The 18,840-nt window shown below is 52.3% G+C and overlaps 1 protein-coding gene across 2 annotated transcripts in view; it reads left to right on the top strand.

Moving 5' to 3' along the window:
• PTPN4 (protein tyrosine phosphatase non-receptor type 4) overlaps nt 1-18,840 on the top strand; it is a 67,403-nt gene that overhangs the window by 1,833 nt on the left and 46,730 nt on the right. The window lies entirely within an intron of this gene.

An 18,840-nucleotide genomic window follows, 5' to 3' on the forward strand; every position in this document is an offset into this window, starting at 1 on the left:
ATGCTGGGAGTAGTAGTACTTCTAAAGCTGAGGTCACTGGACACAACCCTGATGCACTGGAATTCATGCTGACGTCCTCTGTGCTGCTGAAGAGGAAGCGTTTAGATGAGCATAGACCCCTCTATACCCATGGGGATGGGGGATATAACTATATTTAGGGGGATGACGTAAGACCTTGCCCAACCAGAGTGGGGGAAGGGACGCTCATATAAGTGTCAGCTCTGTGGATGAGTCTGATTCAGACTCAAACCGGTTTTTTTATTTGCTTGAAAATTACTTTAGATTTTATGAACAGATTAATATCTCTGCTTGCTGTCGGCAGATAGAAATACAAACCATCTCTGAAAGCAAATGTGGAATTAAAGGGGAATTCCAGGCAATCAGTAATATAGGATTGGTGGGGTCTGTATTTCTCCCATCCAAGGTTCTGCCGTCTGATGGCATCACATCCATAAAGTACATAACTGAGGGCGAGCTGCAATACCAGGCACAACCACTATACTCTATGTGGCGCTCTGCTTATCTGAATTGCAGGGGTTATGATCTGATATTGATCACATATCCTGAGAATAAGTGATCAATAAACGTTATGGAGAAATCCCTTCACACTCTCCTCTCACAGCTGAGGATTTGTTACAGTTGTATCTAGAGTAGACTTTCCCTGAGCTAAACACGTCACAGGTTTGTTACACTGTCTCAGTGCAGGTAAAATGTATCTGCCTGGAGCCCCTGATCTGGAATTGTCAGGATCCCACTGTAACAAACCCTCAGATGCGAGTTCTTTCCCCTGAGGTGGTTGTGCTGTGATATTGCAGGGATCAGGTGCAGGCAGTTCTGGGGGAGCCCCTGGGGGAGTATTCGGAGATCTCCCCGGCCTCAGCCGCCTGTGTAATCGGAGACGCTTGTTGTCCTGAGAAATATGTGCGCTATGTCTAATGATCGGCTTCCCCTGAGCTCCGAATAACTTGTTTCGGAAGTGGTTAGAGTGGGACGGCCTCTCCCGGGTGCCCCCTCTACCTCCCTGATCCCTTTAACACCGCTTTAATTATGTTTAATGTGTGAATGAGCCTCACGGCTTAGAGCCTCTGCACACGACTGGCGACCTCACCTTCCCTCTGCCCCATGGGCCTGATCACTGGACGTGGACGCCACAGGCACCGGAGCACCGCTCATCACACACAGGCCCATAAGCCAGCAGCACCACGGCTCCAGAAGACCACCTGCAGAAAGATTAGATTGTGAGCTCCTGAGGGCAGGGGTGATGGGAGTGATACATTCTGTGTGATAGGGAGGTTAGATTGTGAGCTCCAGAGATTAGGGATGATGGGAGTGATCAGGAGATTAGATAGTGAGCTACAGAGATTAGGGATGATGGGAGTGATAGGGAGATTAGATAGTGAGCTGCAGAGAGTGGGGATGATGGGAGTGATCCTGTCTGTATTCTATAGCTTCCTCTGTGTGATTTTCCTATGGAGCTGGTTGGCAGTGTTGTCCCGCCCGTCCTCTCCGGAGATCTCCCCTGGTGCTTGTTGCCATCTATAATGCATGGGAGCTCTTGCAGTGATGGCCGGTCGTGCAGATTTTGGCGCTATCTTCTCTTCGCGGTCGGCTCCAGATGCGGCGCTGTGACCGGTGACGAGAGCTGGCGCGGTGACAGATGTCCTCCTCATTCACATTCCTCCTGTTTCATTGAGAAATCTGTGATGAGACGATGTCCCGGCCTCCGCTGTGTGCAAATATCCGGAGCAGAGGGATCGGCCGAACACTGGAGACCTTTGTACCGCAGGTTTATGGGGTCAGAGGCCGCAGCCACCGGCGCAATCTCAGAAATCATTGACAAAGGCCGAGGAGGCGCGATCCGAGGGGAACGGCAGGAATTGGGAAATATTGGCATGAAAACTTCTAATCCTTGTAGAGAGGTTGCTGTGTCTTTATACTCAGATCTGGGACATGTCCGGCATTGTAGGGGAAGGGGATGAGGTTAGGGCCCGACAGAACCATTACATGGATCTTCTCCCAGGGGACAAGGCTCAGAGTTGAGATCACAGCGAGATGATTGTCCTGCTAAAGAAAAGTGGAAGTCTCGGAGCTAGTCTGGATCCCCAATGTGTCTCTGAGGAGGACCCCACAGGCTCCTCCCACCTGACTCTTGATAGTTTTTAGTTGTTCAACCAGAAATGCGGCGTACAACAAGGAGACCGTCCTCCTCGCTGCCCACAGGTGATCTTGTACTCCCCGGCCCTCTCCAAATCTAGCCTGATAACCGAATTTGTCACAACTCCAAAGTGTCCCCAGTGATCCCCATCTCTGACCAAAACTGGGAGTCCTCGGTCTTCAGAAGCCTCGGTCACATGTCCCCAAGGTAGATGGCCCCCAGATGTCACATGTTGTTCTCCACCCACTGTCCCACACCGGGGGACAGAGCTAGACCCCCCAGTAGCTTGTAACACTAAAGAATCCTGGATAAGGTGGGTAACACTGGGTATATACACTCTCCGGCCACTTTATTAGGTACACCTGTCCAACTGCTCGTTAACACTTAATTTCTAATCAGCCAATCACATGGCGGCAACTCAGTGCATTTAGGCATGTAGACATGGTCAAGACAATCTCCTGCAGTTCTCCCGAGCATCAGTATGGGGAAGAAAGGTGATTTGAGGCCTTTGAACGTGGCATGGTTGTTGGTGCCAGAAGGGCTGGTCTGAGTATTTCAGAAACTGCTGATCTACTGGGATTTTCACACACAACCATCTCTAGGGTTTACAGAGACTGGTCCGAAAAAGAAAAAACATCCAGTGAGCGGCAGTTCTGTGGGCGGAAATGCCTTGTTGAAGCCAGAGGTCAGAGGAGAATGGGCAGACTGGTTCGAGCTGATAGAAAGGCAACAGTGACTCAAATCGCCACCCGTTACAACCAAGGTAGGCAGAAGAGCATCTCTGAACGCACAGTACGTCCAACTTTGAGGCAGATGGGCTACAGCAGCAGAAGACCACACCGGGTGCCACTCCTTTCAGCTAAGAACAGGAAACTGAGGCTACAATTTGCACAAGCTCATCGAAATTGGACAGTAGAAGATTGGAAAAACGTTGCCTGGTCTGATGAGTCTCGATTTCTGCTGCGACATTCGGATGGTAGGGTCAGAATTTGGCGTCAACAACATGAAAGCATGGATCCATCCTGCCTTGTATCAGCGGTTCAGGCTGGTGATGGTGGTGTCATGGTGTGGGGAATATTTTCTTGGCACTCTTTGGGCCCCTTGGTACAACGCCACAGCCTACCTGAGTATTGTTGCTGACCATGTCCATCCCTTTATGAGCACAATGTACCCTGTAACATCTGATGGCTACTTTCAGCAGGATAATGCGCCATGTCATAAAGCTGGAATCATCTCAGACTGGTTTCTTGAACATGACAATGAGGTCACTGGACACAAATGGCCTCCACAGTCACCAGATCTCAATCCAATAGAGCATCTTTGGGATGTGGTGGAACGGGAGATTCGCATCATGGATGTGCAGCCGACAAATCTGCGGCAACTGTGTGATGCCATCATGTCAATATGGAGCAAAATCTCTGAGGAGCTTCCAGCACCTTGTTGAATCTATGCCACGAAGAATTGAGGCAGTTCTGAAGGCAAAAGGGGGTCCAACCCGTTACTAGCATGGTGTACCTAATAAAGTGGCCGGTGAGTGTAGATGGTAAGACCGTATATACCTAGAGCAGCCAATGTACGAGGCCCCTTCAGAATGGCGCATTTCAGTCATCGTAATTGTACAACTACCCCATGACCTGGACTTGAGGCATCACAGGGGAGTCCCTGACCCCCCCCCCCAATTGCAGTCGGACAGAGGATTAGTGGCTCCTGGGGCATTGCCCAGTCCAGCGCTGTGGGCTGTGGAAGCATTTGTATAGGTTGTAACTATAATCCAGGACTGACCCCTGGGGGTTATTACTTTCTGCATCTTGGTGTAAGCCCTGGGATCCAGAGAGAAGTGTCAGAGACCCCCACAGCTGCAGAGGGTCTGGGGGCTGCAGACGTCTCCTAAAGATGCATCTAAATCCAGAACAAGCTTAATAACCGTGGTGAGGAGGCGTCTGCGTGGTCACCCTGTCTGCGGGGGATCGTGGCAGATTCCGATGGTTTCTACGGTAACCTGCGGCTCTGGAATGTCACCGCCTTTGGACTCCCATCCTCCATGGGGTCCAACTACAGGCGTGTAATGTGCCCGCAGGCACCGGCATCATCGCGCCTAACACTGGTGATACTGTCAAGATGAAAAGCACTGGAATCGTGGGGGAAAATAAATCTTTTGTTAAAGGGATGGGTCCCCTGCTTACACCAGGACACTGATAATCACTGATTATTGGGAATATTTTTGCACATTGTTCAGAAAATAAAAATAGATGGGAAGAAGTTGGAGACGTCTAGAAAGATCTGATGTGTTGTGCCCCACCATTGGCGCTCGCCTGTTACCCCATCAGTGCTGCGTGCGACCCTTCTCTGTGCGTGTTTTCTCCGGTCCCGTGTGATGTCATGTCTATGCCGTGTGCCGTGTGGTTGCCCACGTGGGGCGGCATCAATGTCTGCGTGCAGGAGCCACTGGGCGCTTGTGCTTACACCCAGAGACACAAATCTAGGTCACTGGGTTATCGGAGAAGATGCGGACATCTGCTGTCACACAGGGGAAGGCAGCATAGACACTCGCTGTGTATAACTGTGCCCTACACAAGTAATAATTATTCATATAGCGCACACAGATTCCGTAGCGCTGCACAGAGTTTGCCAGATCAGTCCCGGTCTCCATGGGGCTCACAACCTATACAACCTACCAATATGTTTTTGGAGTGTGGGAGGAAACCGGAGGACCCGGAGGAAACCCACACAAACACTGAGAGAACATACAAACTCTTTGCAGATGTTGACCTGGGTGGCATTTGAACACATGCATCCTCAGCCACTGGGGGGCACAGGGTCACTTACCTGAAGTGTCAGGCTTCCAGGCTGCGCTTCATTGGGGTTGAGGTGATCGGCTATGATTTACTTTCCCCCTGACTCTCTGCTGTGGGGTCACACATGATGTACATCCGCGCCCTATGATGGGGGGGGGGTTGGGGGGTATGGTGCTGCATCAGAAGACAGGCTTTCTTTAGAGGAGCCCGGGAAAGCTGGGTGACTGTACACATGGCTAGGCCTGGGATTATAGAGGGCACTCCGGCCCCCTCGCTTTAGCCCGGTATCCGTAAAGGAAAGGTAACTACTGATGCTTCACAACTCAGCTTTCCCAGGCTCCAGATGGACAGATAACAAGCTCAGGATATCTCCTTATAGCTGGACAGATTGGATATTTAGTGAATGGGAAAGCTGGATTCTGCCGGGTTATTACTCGCCCAGAACAGGTGAAAAATAAAGACTGGAAAATATATTTCTCATTTTAGTCACAATACATCCTACATCTAGATTTTATGTCGTGTATGGGGGGGGCTCACAGTGTGGGGAGGGGGGATCAATAATGGGGTCGGCAAACAAAGCCCTGCTTAATAAATGTGCATATGCCCAGCAATTAACCAGACTAACGAGCTTTGCTTCATTAGATGTTAATGTGATGCATGAGCAATGCCCAATGTAGCGAATGTGGCCCCCCTATAACTGCTCAGTATTCATAGACGGACATAGGGAGAGATTTATCATTGGTCTCCCTGGGTAACTAGAACAGTTTTGCTTCAGAAACCAATCAGCGCTTAGCTTTAATCTTATAAACACCTGTTGGAAAATGAAAGCTGAGCTCTGATAGGTTTCCATGGGCAAATTATATTTTGATAAGCTCCACAGTCACTTCCCCCACTAGAGTGTAGTAATGTGTAGAAGCTTCATGCACAGCAGTGTGAGGACATGGCCTTAATCCCAGAACCCGCTACAATCCTGGACTATAAATCACAGTTCTGCTACTACTAACAACATACAGAAAGGTCTGATTACACATCTCTCCAGAGACAATACATAACACTGGCTGCAGAGAGTACAGAGCACAGCAGTGTGAGGTCTGATTACACATCTCTCCAGGGACAATACATAACACTGGCTGCAGAGAGCACAGGGCACAGCAGTGTGAGGTCTGATTACACATATCTCCAGGGACAATACATAACACTGGCTGCAGGGAGCACAGAGCACAGCAGTGTGAGGTCTGATTACACATCTCTCCAGGGACAATACATAACACTGGCTGCAGGGAGCACAGAGCACAGCAGTGTGAGGTCTGATTGCACATCTCTCCAGGGACAATACATAACACTGGCTGCAGGGAGCACAGAGCACAGCAGTGTGAGGTCTGATTACACATCTCTCCAGGGACAATACATAAACCTGGCTGCAGAGCGCACAGACCACAACAGTGTGAGGTCTGATTACACATCTCTCCAGGGACAATACATAACACTGGTTGCAGAGAGCACAGAGCACAGCAGTGTGAGGTATGATTACACATCTCTCCAGGGACAATACATAACACTGGCTACATAGAGCACAGAGCACAGCAGTGTGAGGTCTGATTACACATCTCTCCAGGGACAATACATAACACTGACTGCAGAGAGCACAGAGCACAGCAGTGTGAGGTCTGATTACACATCTCTCCAGGGACAATACATAACACTGGCTGCAGAGAGCACAGCAGTGTGAGGTCTGATTGCACATCTCTCCAGGGACAATACATAACACTGACTGCAGAGAGCACAGCAGTGTGAGGTCTGATTACACATCTCTGCTGGGACAATACATAACACTGGCTGCACAGAGCACAGCAGTGTGAGGTCTGATTGCACATCTCTCCAGGGACAATACATAACACTGACTGCAGAGAGCACAGCAGTGTGAGGTCTGATTGCACATTTCTCTGGGACAATACACAACACTGGCTGCAAAGACCACAGAGCACAGCAGTGTGAGATGTGATTACACATCTCTCCAGGGACAATACATAACACTGGCTGCAGAGAGCACAGAGCACAGCAGTGTGAGGTCTGATTACACATCTCTCCAGGGACAATACATAACACTGGCTGCAGAGAGCACAGAGCACAGCAGTGTGGGGTCTGATTACACATCTCTCCAGGGACAATACATAACACTGGCTGCAGAGAGCACAGAGCACAGCAGTGTGGGGTCAGATTACACATCTCTCCAGGGACCATACAGAACACTGACTGCAGAGAGCACAGAGCACAGCAGTGTGAGGTCTGATTACACATCTCTGCAGGGACAATACATAACACTGGCTGCAGAGAGCACAGAGCACAGCACTGTGAGGTCTGATTACACATCTCTCCAGGACAGTACATAACACTGACTGCAGAGAGCACAGAGCACAGCAGTGTGAGGTCTGATTACACATCTCTCCAGGGACAATACATAACACTGGCTGCAGAGAGCACAGAGCACAGCAGTGTGGGGTCTGATTACACATCTCTCCAGGGACAATACATAACACTGGCTGCAGAGAGCACAGAGCACAGCAGTGTGGGGTCAGATTACACATCTCTCCAGGGACCATACAGAACACTGACTGCAGAGAGCACAGAGTACAGCAGTGTGAGGTCTGATTACACATCTCTCCAGGGACAATACATAACACTGGTTGCAGAGAGCACAGAGCACAGCAGTGCGAGGTCTGATTACACATCTCTCCAGGGACAATACATAACACTGGCTGCAGAGAGCACAAAGCACAGCAGTGTGAGGTCTGATTACACATCTCTCCAGGGACAATACATAACACTGACTGCACAGAGCACAGCAGTGTGAGGTCTGATTACACATCTCTCCAGGGACAATACATAACACTGACTGCAGTCTGTGGGGTCCCACCTGCTGTTGGTTTCCTTTAACCCTTCCTTTACACATCTCTTCTGTCATGCTGAGCTCCTGTAATCGCCTTCTGCTCTTGTCTCGTTCCGCTCTCTGCCCATCAGTCATCTGTAAGTGTCTCTCTTCCATCCAGGGGACGGTGTTGGCGGCGGGCTCATTAATATTTTATTTCACCTCCCGCTGGTTTTAATTTCTGGCCTCGCCAGCGTCTCCCCCCTGGTATCAGAGTGTGGATGCGGGGTTTGCACACACAGATCTCCCATCATTCCCTGCTCTCTGCCCGATCCTGGTGACGTCTTCACCGTTCATAGCCGCTGCAGGTCTGATCTCAGGATACAGAGATTCCTGTGGGGGGGTTACGTTGTCTTCATCCTGACCTCCTTAGCGAATCCAAATCCTGGAATACTGTGAGCAGCGCGATACATTGTGTTACATCCAAAATCAGTGGATATTATCCCTGGGAAAGTCACGTAACTACGATTGATGGATAACTGTGGGGTCATCACTGTACTCAAGCGAATTAAGAAATGAAACGGGAAGATCTTGTGACCTATGAATTTGGCAATGCAGCCGAATCTTTACCGATGTCTCCAAAATCGTTAATTTCCCTGGAACTGGAATTCAGATTGAATGTGTGATTGTCCTTTCCCAGTTCTCTGGGTGATGCCGCAGTGTAAAGAATGGCGCTGCTGTATTATATGGCCGTATTTTTATACTTATTATGACATTATGAGGGTTTTCCAGGATAGAAATTGGGAAGGGCACTGATCTCTATGGGCAGTACCAGATGTGGCTGTTACAGGTAGCAGGGGGTGCGGGTGTTACAGGTGTATATGTAGCAGGGGGTGCGGGTGTTACAGATGTATATGTAGCGGTGGGCCCGGGTGTTACAGGTGTATATGTAGCAGGGGGTGCGGGTGTTACAGGTGTATATGTAGCAGGGGGTGCGGGTGTTACAGGTGTATATGTAGCAGGGGGTTTCGGGTGTTACAGGTGTATATGTAGCAGGGGGTGCGGGTGTTACAGGTGTATATGTAGCAGGGGGTGCGGGTGTTACAGATGTATATGTAGCGGGGGGCCCGGGTGTTACAGGTGTATATGTAGCAGGGGGTGCGGGTGTTACAGGTGTATATGTAGCAGGGGGTTTCGGGTGTTACAGGTGTATATGTAGCAGGGGGTGCGGGGGTTACAGGTGTATATGTAGCAGGGGGTGCGGGGGTTACAGGTGTGTATGTAGCAGGGGGTGCGGGTGTTACAGGTGTATATGTAGCAGGGGGTGCGGGTGTTACAGGTGTATATGTAGCAGGGGGTGCGGGTGTTACAGGTGTATATGTAGCAGGGGGTGCGGGTGTTACAGGTGTATATGTAGCGGGGGGAGCGGGTGTTACAGGTGTATATGTAGCGGGGGGCCCGGGTGTTAAGGTGTATATGTAGCAGGGGGTGCGGGTGTTACAGGTGTATATGTAGCAGGGGGTGCGGGTGTTACAGGTGTATATGTAGCAGGGGGTGCGGGTGTTACAGGTGTATATGTAGCAGGGGGTGCGGGTGTTACAGGTTTATATGTAGCAGGGGGTGTGGGTGTTACAGATATGGGCACAGCAGGGGGTGCGGGTGTTACAGGTGTATATGTAGCAGGGGGTGCGGGTGTTACAGGTGTATATGTAGCAGGGGGTGCGGGTGTTACAGGTGTATATGTAGCAGGGGAGTGGGTGTTACAGGTGTATATGTAGCAGGGGAGTGGGTGTTACAGGTGTATATGTAGCGGGGGGCCCGGGTGTTACAGGTGTATATGTAGCAGGGGGTGCGGGTGTTACAGGTGTATATGTAGCAGGGGGTGCGGGTGTTACAGATGTATATGTAGCGGTGGGCGTGGGTGTTACAGGTGTATATGTAGCAGGTGGTGCGGGTGTTACAGGTGTATATGTAGCAGGGGGTGCGGGTGTTACAGGTGTATATGTAGCAGGGGGTGCGGGTGTTACAGGTGTATATGTAGCAGGGAGTGCGGGTGTTACAGGTGTATATGTAGCAGGGGGTGCGGGTGTTACAGGTGTATATGTAGCAGGGGGTGCGGGTGTTACAGGTGTATATGTAGCGGGGGGCCCGGCTGTTACAGGTGTATATGTAGCAGGGGGCGCGGGTGTTACAGGTGTATATGTAGCAGGGGGTGCGGGTGTTACAGGTGTATATGTAGCAGGGGGTGCAGGTGTTACAGGTGTATATGTAGCAGGGAGTGCGGGTGTTACAGGTGTATATGTAGCAGGGGGTGCGGGTGTTACAGGTGTATATGTAGCAGGGGGTGCGGGTGTTACAGGTGTATATGTAGCGGGGGGCCCGGGTGTTACAGGTGTATATGTAGCAGGGGGCGCGGGTGTTACAGGTGTATATGTAGCAGGGGGTGCGGGTGTTACAGGTGTATATGTAGCAGGGGGTGCGGGTGTTACAGGTGTATATGTAGCAGGGGGTGCGGGTGTTACAGGTGTATATGTAGCGGGGGGCCCGGGTGTTACAGGTGTATATGTAGCGGGGGGTGCGGGTGTTACAGGTGTATATGTAGCAGGGGGTGCGGGTGTTACAGGTGTATATGTAGCAGGGGGTGCGGGTGTTACAGGTGTATATGTAGCAGGGGGTGCGGGTGTTACAGGTTTATATGTAGCAGGGGGTGCGGGTGTTACAGATATGGGCACAGCAGGGGGTGCGGGTGTTACAGGTGTATATGTAGCAGGGGGTGCGGGTGTTACAGGTGTATATGTAGCAGGGGGTGCGGGTGTTACAGGTGTATATGTAGCAGGGGAGTGGGTGTTACAGGTGTATATGTAGCGGGGGGCCCGGGTGTTACAGGTGTATATGTAGCAGGGGGTGCGGGTGTTACAGGTGTATATGTAGCAGGGGGTGCGGGTGTTACAGATGTATATGTAGCGGTGGGCGTGGGTGTTACAGGTGTATATGTAGCAGGTGGTGCGGGTGTTACAGGTGTATATGTAGCAGGGGGTGCGGGTGTTACAGGTGTATATGTAGCAGGGGGTGCGGGTTTTACAGGTGTATATGTAGCAGGGAGTGCGGGTGTTACAGGTGTATATGTAGCAGGGGGTGCGGGTGTTACAGGTGTATATGTAGCAGGGGGTGCGGGTGTTACAGGTGTATATGTAGCGGGGGGCCCGGCTGTTACAGGTGTATATGTAGCAGGGGGCGCGGGTGTTACAGGTGTATATGTAGCAGGGGGTGCGGGTGTTACAGGTGTATATGTAGCAGGGGGTGCGGGTGTTACAGGTGTATATGTAGCAGGGAGTGCGGGTGTTACAGGTGTATATGTAGCAGGGGGTGCGGGTGTTACAGGTGTATATGTAGCGGGGGGCCCGGGTGTTACAGGTGTATATGTAGCAGGGGGCGCGGGTGTTACAGGTGTATATGTAGCAGGGGGTGCGGGTGTTACAGGTGTATATGTAGCAGGGGGTGCGGGTGTTACAGGTGTATATGTAGCAGGGGGTGCGGGTGTTACAGGTGTATATGTAGCAGGGGGTGCGGGTGTTACAGATGTATATGTAGCAGGGGGTGCGGGTGTTACAGGTGTATATGTAGCAGGAGGTGTTACAGATGTGGGCACAGCAGGGGGTGCGGGTGTTACAGGTGTATATGTAGCAGGGGGTGCGGGTGTTACAGGTGTATATGTTGCAGGGGGTGCGGGTGTTACAGGTGTATATGTAGCAGGGGGTGCGGGTGTTACAGGTGTATATGTAGCAGGGGGTGCGGGTGTTACAGATGTGGGCACAGCAGGGGGTGCGGGTGTTACAGTTGTATATGTAGCGGGGGGGCCCGGGTGTTACAGATATGGGTGCAGCAGGGGGTGCGGGTGTTACAGGTGTATATGTAGCAGGGGGTGCGGGTGTTACAGATGTGGGTGCAGTAGGGGGTGCGGGTGTTACAGATGTGGGCGCAGCAGGGGGTGCGGGTGTTACAGGTGTATATGTAGCAGGGGGTGCGGGTGTTACAGATGTGGGTGCAGCAGGGGGTGCGGCTGTTACAGGTGTATATGTAGCAGGGGGTGCGGGTGTTACAGGTGTATATGTTGCAGGGGGTGCGGGTGTTACAGGTGTATATGTAGCAGGGGGTGCGGGTGTTACAGGTGTATATGTAGCAGGGGGTGCGGGTGTTACAGATGTGGGCACAGCAGGGGGTGCGGGTGTTACAGGTGTATATGTAGCAGGGGGTGCGGGTGTTACAGTTGTATATGTAGCGGGGGGGCCCGGGTGTTACAGATATGGGTGCAGCAGGGGGTGCGGGTGTTACAGGTGTATATGTAGCAGGGGGTGCGGGTGTTACAGATGTGGGTGCAGTAGGGGGTGCGGGTGTTACAGATGTGGGCGCAGCAGGGGGTGCGGGTGTTACAGGTGTATATGTAGCAGGGGGTGCGGGTGTTACAGATGTGGGCACAGCAGGGGGTGCGGGTGTTACAGTTGTATATGTAGCGGGGGGCCCGGCTGTTACAGATGTGGGTGCAGCAGGGGGTGTGGGTGTTACAGTTGTATATGTAGCGGGGGGCCCGGCTGTTACAGATGTGGGTGCAGCAGGGGGTGCGGGTGTTACAGTTGTATATGTAGCGGGGGGCCCGGGTGTTACAGATGTGGGCACAGCAGGGGGTGCGGGTGTTACAGATGTATATGTAGCAGGGGGTGCGGGTGTTACAGGTGTATATGTAGCAGGGGGTGCGGGTGTTACAGGTGTATATGTAGCAGGGGGTGCGGGTGTTACAGGTGTATATGTAGCAGGGGGTGCGGGTGTTACAGGTTTATATGTAGCAGGGGGTGCGGGTGTTACAGATATGGGCACAGCAGGGGGTGCGGGTGTTACAGGTGTATATGTAGCAGGGGGTGCGGGTGTTACAGGTGTATATGTAGCAGGGGGTGCGGGTGTTACAGGTGTATATGTAGCAGGGGAGTGGGTGTTACAGGTGTATATGTAGCGGGGGGCCCGGGTGTTACAGGTGTATATGTAGCAGGGGGTGCGGGTGTTACAGGTGTATATGTAGCAGGGGGTGCGGGTGTTACAGATGTGGGCACAGCAGGGGGTGCGGGTGTTACAGGTGTATATGTAGCAGGGGGTTTCGGGTGTTACAGGTGTATATGTAGCAGGGGGTGCGGGTGTTACAGGTGTATATGTAGCAGGTGGTGCGGGTGTTACAGGTGTATATGTAGCAGGGGGTGCGGGTGTTACAGGTGTATATGTAGCAGGGGGTGCGGGTTTTACAGGTGTATATGTAGCAGGGAGTGCGGGTGTTACAGGTGTATATGTAGCAGGGGGTGCGGGTGTTACAGGTGTATATGTAGCAGGGGGTGCGGGTGTTACAGGTGTATATGTAGCGGGGGGCCCGGCTGTTACAGGTGTATATGTAGCAGGGGGCGCGGGTGTTACAGGTGTATATGTAGCAGGGGGCGCGGGTGTTACAGGTGTATATGTAGCAGGGGGTGCGGGTGTTACAGGTGTATATGTAGCAGGGAGTGCGGGTGTTACAGGTGTATATGTAGCAGGGGGTGCGGGTGTTACAGGTGTATATGTAGCGGGGGGCCCGGGTGTTACAGGTGTATATGTAGCAGGGGGCGCGGGTGTTACAGGTGTATATGTAGCAGGGGGTGCGGGTGTTACAGGTGTATATGTAGCAGGGGGTGCGGGTGTTACAGGTGTATATGTAGCAGGGGGTGCGGGTGTTACAGGTGTATATGTAGCAGGGGGTGCGGGTGTTACAGATGTATATGTAGCAGGGGGTGCGGGTGTTACAGGTGTATATGTAGCAGGAGGTGTTACAGATGTGGGCACAGCAGGGGGTGCGGGTGTTACAGGTGTATATGTAGCAGGGGGTGCGGGTGTTACAGGTGTATATGTTGCAGGGGGTGCGGGTGTTACAGGTGTATATGTAGCAGGGGGTGCGGGTGTTACAGGTGTATATGTAGCAGGGGGTGCGGGTGTTACAGATGTGGGCACAGCAGGGGGTGCGGGTGTTACAGTTGTATATGTAGCGGGGGGGCCCGGGTGTTACAGATATGGGTGCAGCAGGGGGTGCGGGTGTTACAGGTGTATATGTAGCAGGGGGTGCGGGTGTTACAGATGTGGGTGCAGTAGGGGGTGCGGGTGTTACAGATGTGGGCGCAGCAGGGGGTGCGGGTGTTACAGGTGTATATGTAGCAGGGGGTGCGGGTGTTACAGATGTGGGTGCAGCAGGGGGTGCGGCTGTTACAGGTGTATATGTAGCAGGGGGTGCGGGTGTTACAGGTGTATATGTTGCAGGGGGTGCGGGTGTTACAGGTGTATATGTAGCAGGGGGTGCGGGTGTTACAGATGTGGGTGCAGCAGGGGGTGCGGCTGTTACAGGTGTATATGTAGCAGGGGGTGCGGGTGTTACAGGTGTATATGTAGCAGGGGGTGCGGGTGTTACAGATGTATATGTAGCAGGGGGTGCGGGTGTTACAGGTGTATATGTAGCAGGGGGTGCGGGTGTTACAGGTGTATATGTAGCAGGGGGTGCGGGTGTTACAGTTGTATATGTAGCGGGGGGGCCCGGGTGTTACAGATATGGGTGCAGCAGGGGGTGCGGGTGTTACAGGTGTATATGTAGCAGGGGGTGCGGGTGTTACAGATGTGGGTGCAGTAGGGGGTGCGGGTGTTACAGATGTGGGCGCAGCAGGGGGTGCGGGTGTTACAGGTGTATATGTAGCAGGGGGTGCGGGTGTTACAGATGTGGGCACAGCAGGGGGTGCGGGTGTTACAGTTGTATATGTAGCGGGGGGCCCGGCTGTTACAGATGTGGGTGCAGCAGGGGGTGCGGGTGTTACAGTTGTATATGTAGCGGGGGGCCCGGGTGTTACAGATGTGGGTGCAGCAGGGGGTGCGGGTTGTTGTAGCAGTGACTGTCATTGTGAAGCGTTGCAGGAAGTCTGATTGCACACGTTGTTGACTCTGGGGCTGATAAGCTTCGGGACGCGGCCGCTCCTTTATATCTTCCCCGCACTAAGGAAGTTGTTGAGCTTCACTTTTTCTCCTTCTTGACCACAGGGCGATGAGATAAGGCGTCAGCGAGTGCTTACATAATGGAGGATCCCCAGAGGAATCTGCTGCGGAACCAGCAGTATCTGACAATATAGGATACAACAAGGAATCTGCTGCAGAACCGGTAGTATAAGAGAATATAGGATCCCCCTGAAAACTCTGCTGCAGAACCTGTAGTATTGGAGAATATAGGATCCCCCAAGGAATTTGCTGCAGAACCTGTAGTATTGGAGAATATAGGATCCCCCAAGGAATCTGCTGCAGAACCTGTAGTATTGGAGAATATAGGATCCCCCAAGGAATCTGCTGCAGAACCTGTAGTATTGGAGAATATAGGACCCCCCAAGGAATCTGCTGCAGAACCTGTAGTATTGGAGAATATAGGACCCCCCAAGGAATCTGCTGCAGAACCTGTAGTATTGGAGAATATAGGATCCCCCAAGGAATCTGCTGCAGAACCTGTAGTATTGGAGAATATAGGATCCCCCAAGGAATCTGCTGCAGAACCTGTAGTATTGGAGAATATAGGACCCCCCAAGGAATCTGCTGCAGAACCTGTAGTATTGGAGAATATAGGATCCCCCAAGGAATCTGCTGCAGAACCTGTAGTATTGGAGAATATAGGATCCCCCAAGGAATCTGCTGCAGAACCTGTAGTATTGGAGAATATAGGATCCCCCAAGGAATCTGCTGCAGGACCTGTAGTATTGGAGAATATAGGATCCCCCAAGGAATCTGCTGCAGAACCTGTAGTATTGGAGAATATAGGATCCCCCAAGGAATCTGCTGCAGAACCTGTAGTATTGGAGAATATAGGATCCCCCAAGGAATCTGCTATGGGAACTTTTGTGTAGGAGAATTTTTGAACCCCCTGAGGAATCTGCTGCATACTACATAGTATAGGAGAATATAGGATACCCCCCCCCCCCTCCAAGGAATCTGCTTCAAAGATTCTAAGATATAGGATCCCTCTAAGGAATCTGCTGCTGACTCCGTAGTATAGTAGAATATTGATCCCCCAGGAATCTGCTGCAGAGCCTTTAGTATAGGAGAATCTAGGAACCCCCTGAGGAATGTGCTGTGGACCCCATAACATAGGAGACTATTGAGTCCCCTCCCCCTAGGAATCTTAATAACTATTATGCCATTATTTTATATAGCGCACACAGATTACGCAGCAGATTACGCTGCACAGAGCTTTCCAAATCGGTCCCTGTTCCCAATGGGGCTCACAATCTAATCACCCTACCAGTATGTTTTGGAGTGTGGGAGGGAACCCACGCAAACAGAGAGAGAACATACAAACTCTTGGCAGATGTTGACCTGAATGGGACTTGAACCCAGGACCCCAGTGCTGCAAGGCTGTAATGCTAACCATTGAGTCACCTTGATCTTCTGTGGAACCCCAGTATATAGGATCCCTCTGAGGAATCTGCTTTGAATCCCGTAGTGTATAAAGATATAGGATTCCTCCGAAGAATCTGCTGCAGCACCCTGTGGTATAGAAGAATATATAGGATCCTCCAGAGGAATCTCCTGCGGAATCTGCAGTGTCGGAGAAGAAAGGATCCCCCAAAGAATCTGATACAGAACCTTTAGTGTAGGATGTGCAGGTTGGATGGAGCCTGAAGTATAGAAAGTGCATTACTGATACATCATATAGTGTGTGCCGCCATGAAGTGTAACGCCGTGCAGTGTGTGCCGCCACATAGTGTAACGCCGTGCAGTGTATGCCGCCATGAAGTGTAACGCCGTGCAGTGTATGCCGCCACATAGTGTAACGCCGTGCAGTGTATGCCGCCACATAGTGTAACGCCGTGCAGTGTATGCCGCCACATAGTGTAATGCCGTGCAGTGTATGCCGCCACATAGTGTAACGCCGTGCAGTGTGTGCCGCCACATAGTGTAACGCCGTGCAGTGTGTGCCGCCACATAGTGTAACGCCGTGCAGTGTGTGCCGCCACATAGTGTAACGCCGTGCAGTGTATGCCGCCACATAGTGTAACGCCGTGCAGTGTGTGCCGCCACATAGTGTAACGCCGTGCAGTGTGTGCCGCCACATAGTGTAACGCCGTGCAGTGTATGCCGCCACATAGTGTAACGCCGTGCAGTGTGTGCCGCCACATAGTGTAACGCCGTGCAGTGTATGCCGCCACATAGTGTAACGCCGTGCAGTGTGTGCCGCCACATAGTGTAACGCCGTGCAGTGTATGCCGCCACATAGTGTAACGCCGTGCAGTGTATGCCGCCATGAAGTGTAACGCCGTGCAGTGTGTGCCGCCACATAGTGTAACGCCGTGCAGTGTGTGCCGCCACATAGTGTAACGCCGTGCAGTGTGTGCCGCCACATAGTGTAACGCCGTGCAGTGTATGCCGCCACATAGTGTAACGCCGTGCAGTGTGTGCCGCCACATAGTGTAACGCCGTGCAGTGTATGCCGCCACATAGTGTAACGCCGTGCAGTGTGTGCCGCCACGAAGTGTAACGCCGTGCAGTGTGTGCCGCCACGAAGTGTAACGCCGTGCAGTGTGTGCCGCCACATAGTGTAACCCGGTGCAGTGTGTGCCGCCACATAGTGTAACGTTGTGCAGTCTGTGCCGCCGCGTACTGTAACACAGTGGAGTGTGTGCCGCTACGTACTGTAACGCCGTGCAGTGTGTGCCGCTACGTAGTGTAACGCCGTGCAGTGTGTGCTGCCACATAGTATAACACAGTGGAGCGAGTGGCACCACATAGTGTAACGCCGTGTAGTGTGTGCCACCATGTAGTGTAACGCCATGCAGTGTGTGCTGCCACATAGTATAACACAGTGGAGCGAGTGGCACCACATAGTGTAACGCCGTGCAGTGTGTGCCACCATGTAGTGTAACGCCATGCAGTGTGTGCCACCATGTAGTGTAACGCCGTGCAGTGTGTGCCACCATGTAGTGTAACGCCATGCAGTGTGTGCCACCATGTAGTGTAACGCCATGCAGTGTGTGCGGCTACGTACTGTAACGCCGTGCAGTGTGTGCCGCTACGTACTGTAACGCCGTGCAGTGTGTGCCGCTACGTAGTGTAACGCCATGCAGTGTGTGCTGCCACGTAGTATAACGCAGTGGAGCGAGTGGCACCACATAGTGTAACGCCGTGCAGTGTGTGCCACCATGTAGTGTAACGCCGTGCAGTGTGTGCCACGATGTAGTGTAACGCCGTGCAGTGTGTGCCACCATGTAGTGTAACGCCGTGCAGTGTGTGCGGCTACGTAGTGTAACGCCGTGCAGTGTGTGTGCGGCTACGTAGTGTAACGCCATGCAGTGTGTGCCACCACGTAGTGTAACGCCGTGCAGTGTGTGCCCCCACGTAGTGTAACGCAGTGGAGTGTGTGCCACCACGTAGTGTAACGCCGTGCAGTGTGCGGCCACGTAGTGTAACGCCGTGCAGTGTGTGCGGCTACGTAGTGTAACGCCATGCAGTGTGTGCCACCACGTAGTGTAACGCCGCGCAGTGTGTGCCCCCACGTAGTGTAACGCCGTGCAGTGTGTGCCACCACGTAGTGTACCGCCGTGCTGTGTGTTCCATCATGTAGTGTAACGCTGTGCAGTGTGTGCCCCCACCTAGTGTAACGCCATGCAGTATGTGCTGCGACGTAGTGTAACGCAGTGGAGTGTGTGCCGCCACGTAGTGTAACGCCGTGCAGTGTGTGCCGCCACGTAGTGTAACGCCGTGCAGTGTGTGCTGCCACATAGTATAACACAGTGGAGCGAGTGGCACCACATAGTGTAACGCCGTGTAGTGTGTGCCACCATGTAGTGTAACGCCATGCAGTGTGTGCTGCCACATAGTATAACACAGTGGAGCGAGTGGCACCACATAGTGTAACGCCGTGCAGTGTGTGCCACCATGTAGTGTAACGCCATGCAGTGTGTGCCACCATGTAGTGTAACGCCGTGCAGTGTGTG

The sequence above is a fragment of the Engystomops pustulosus genome, chromosome 8, assembly GCF_040894005.1.
Source record: "Engystomops pustulosus chromosome 8, aEngPut4.maternal, whole genome shotgun sequence".
Classification (NCBI taxonomy): Eukaryota; Metazoa; Chordata; class Amphibia; order Anura; family Leptodactylidae; genus Engystomops; species Engystomops pustulosus.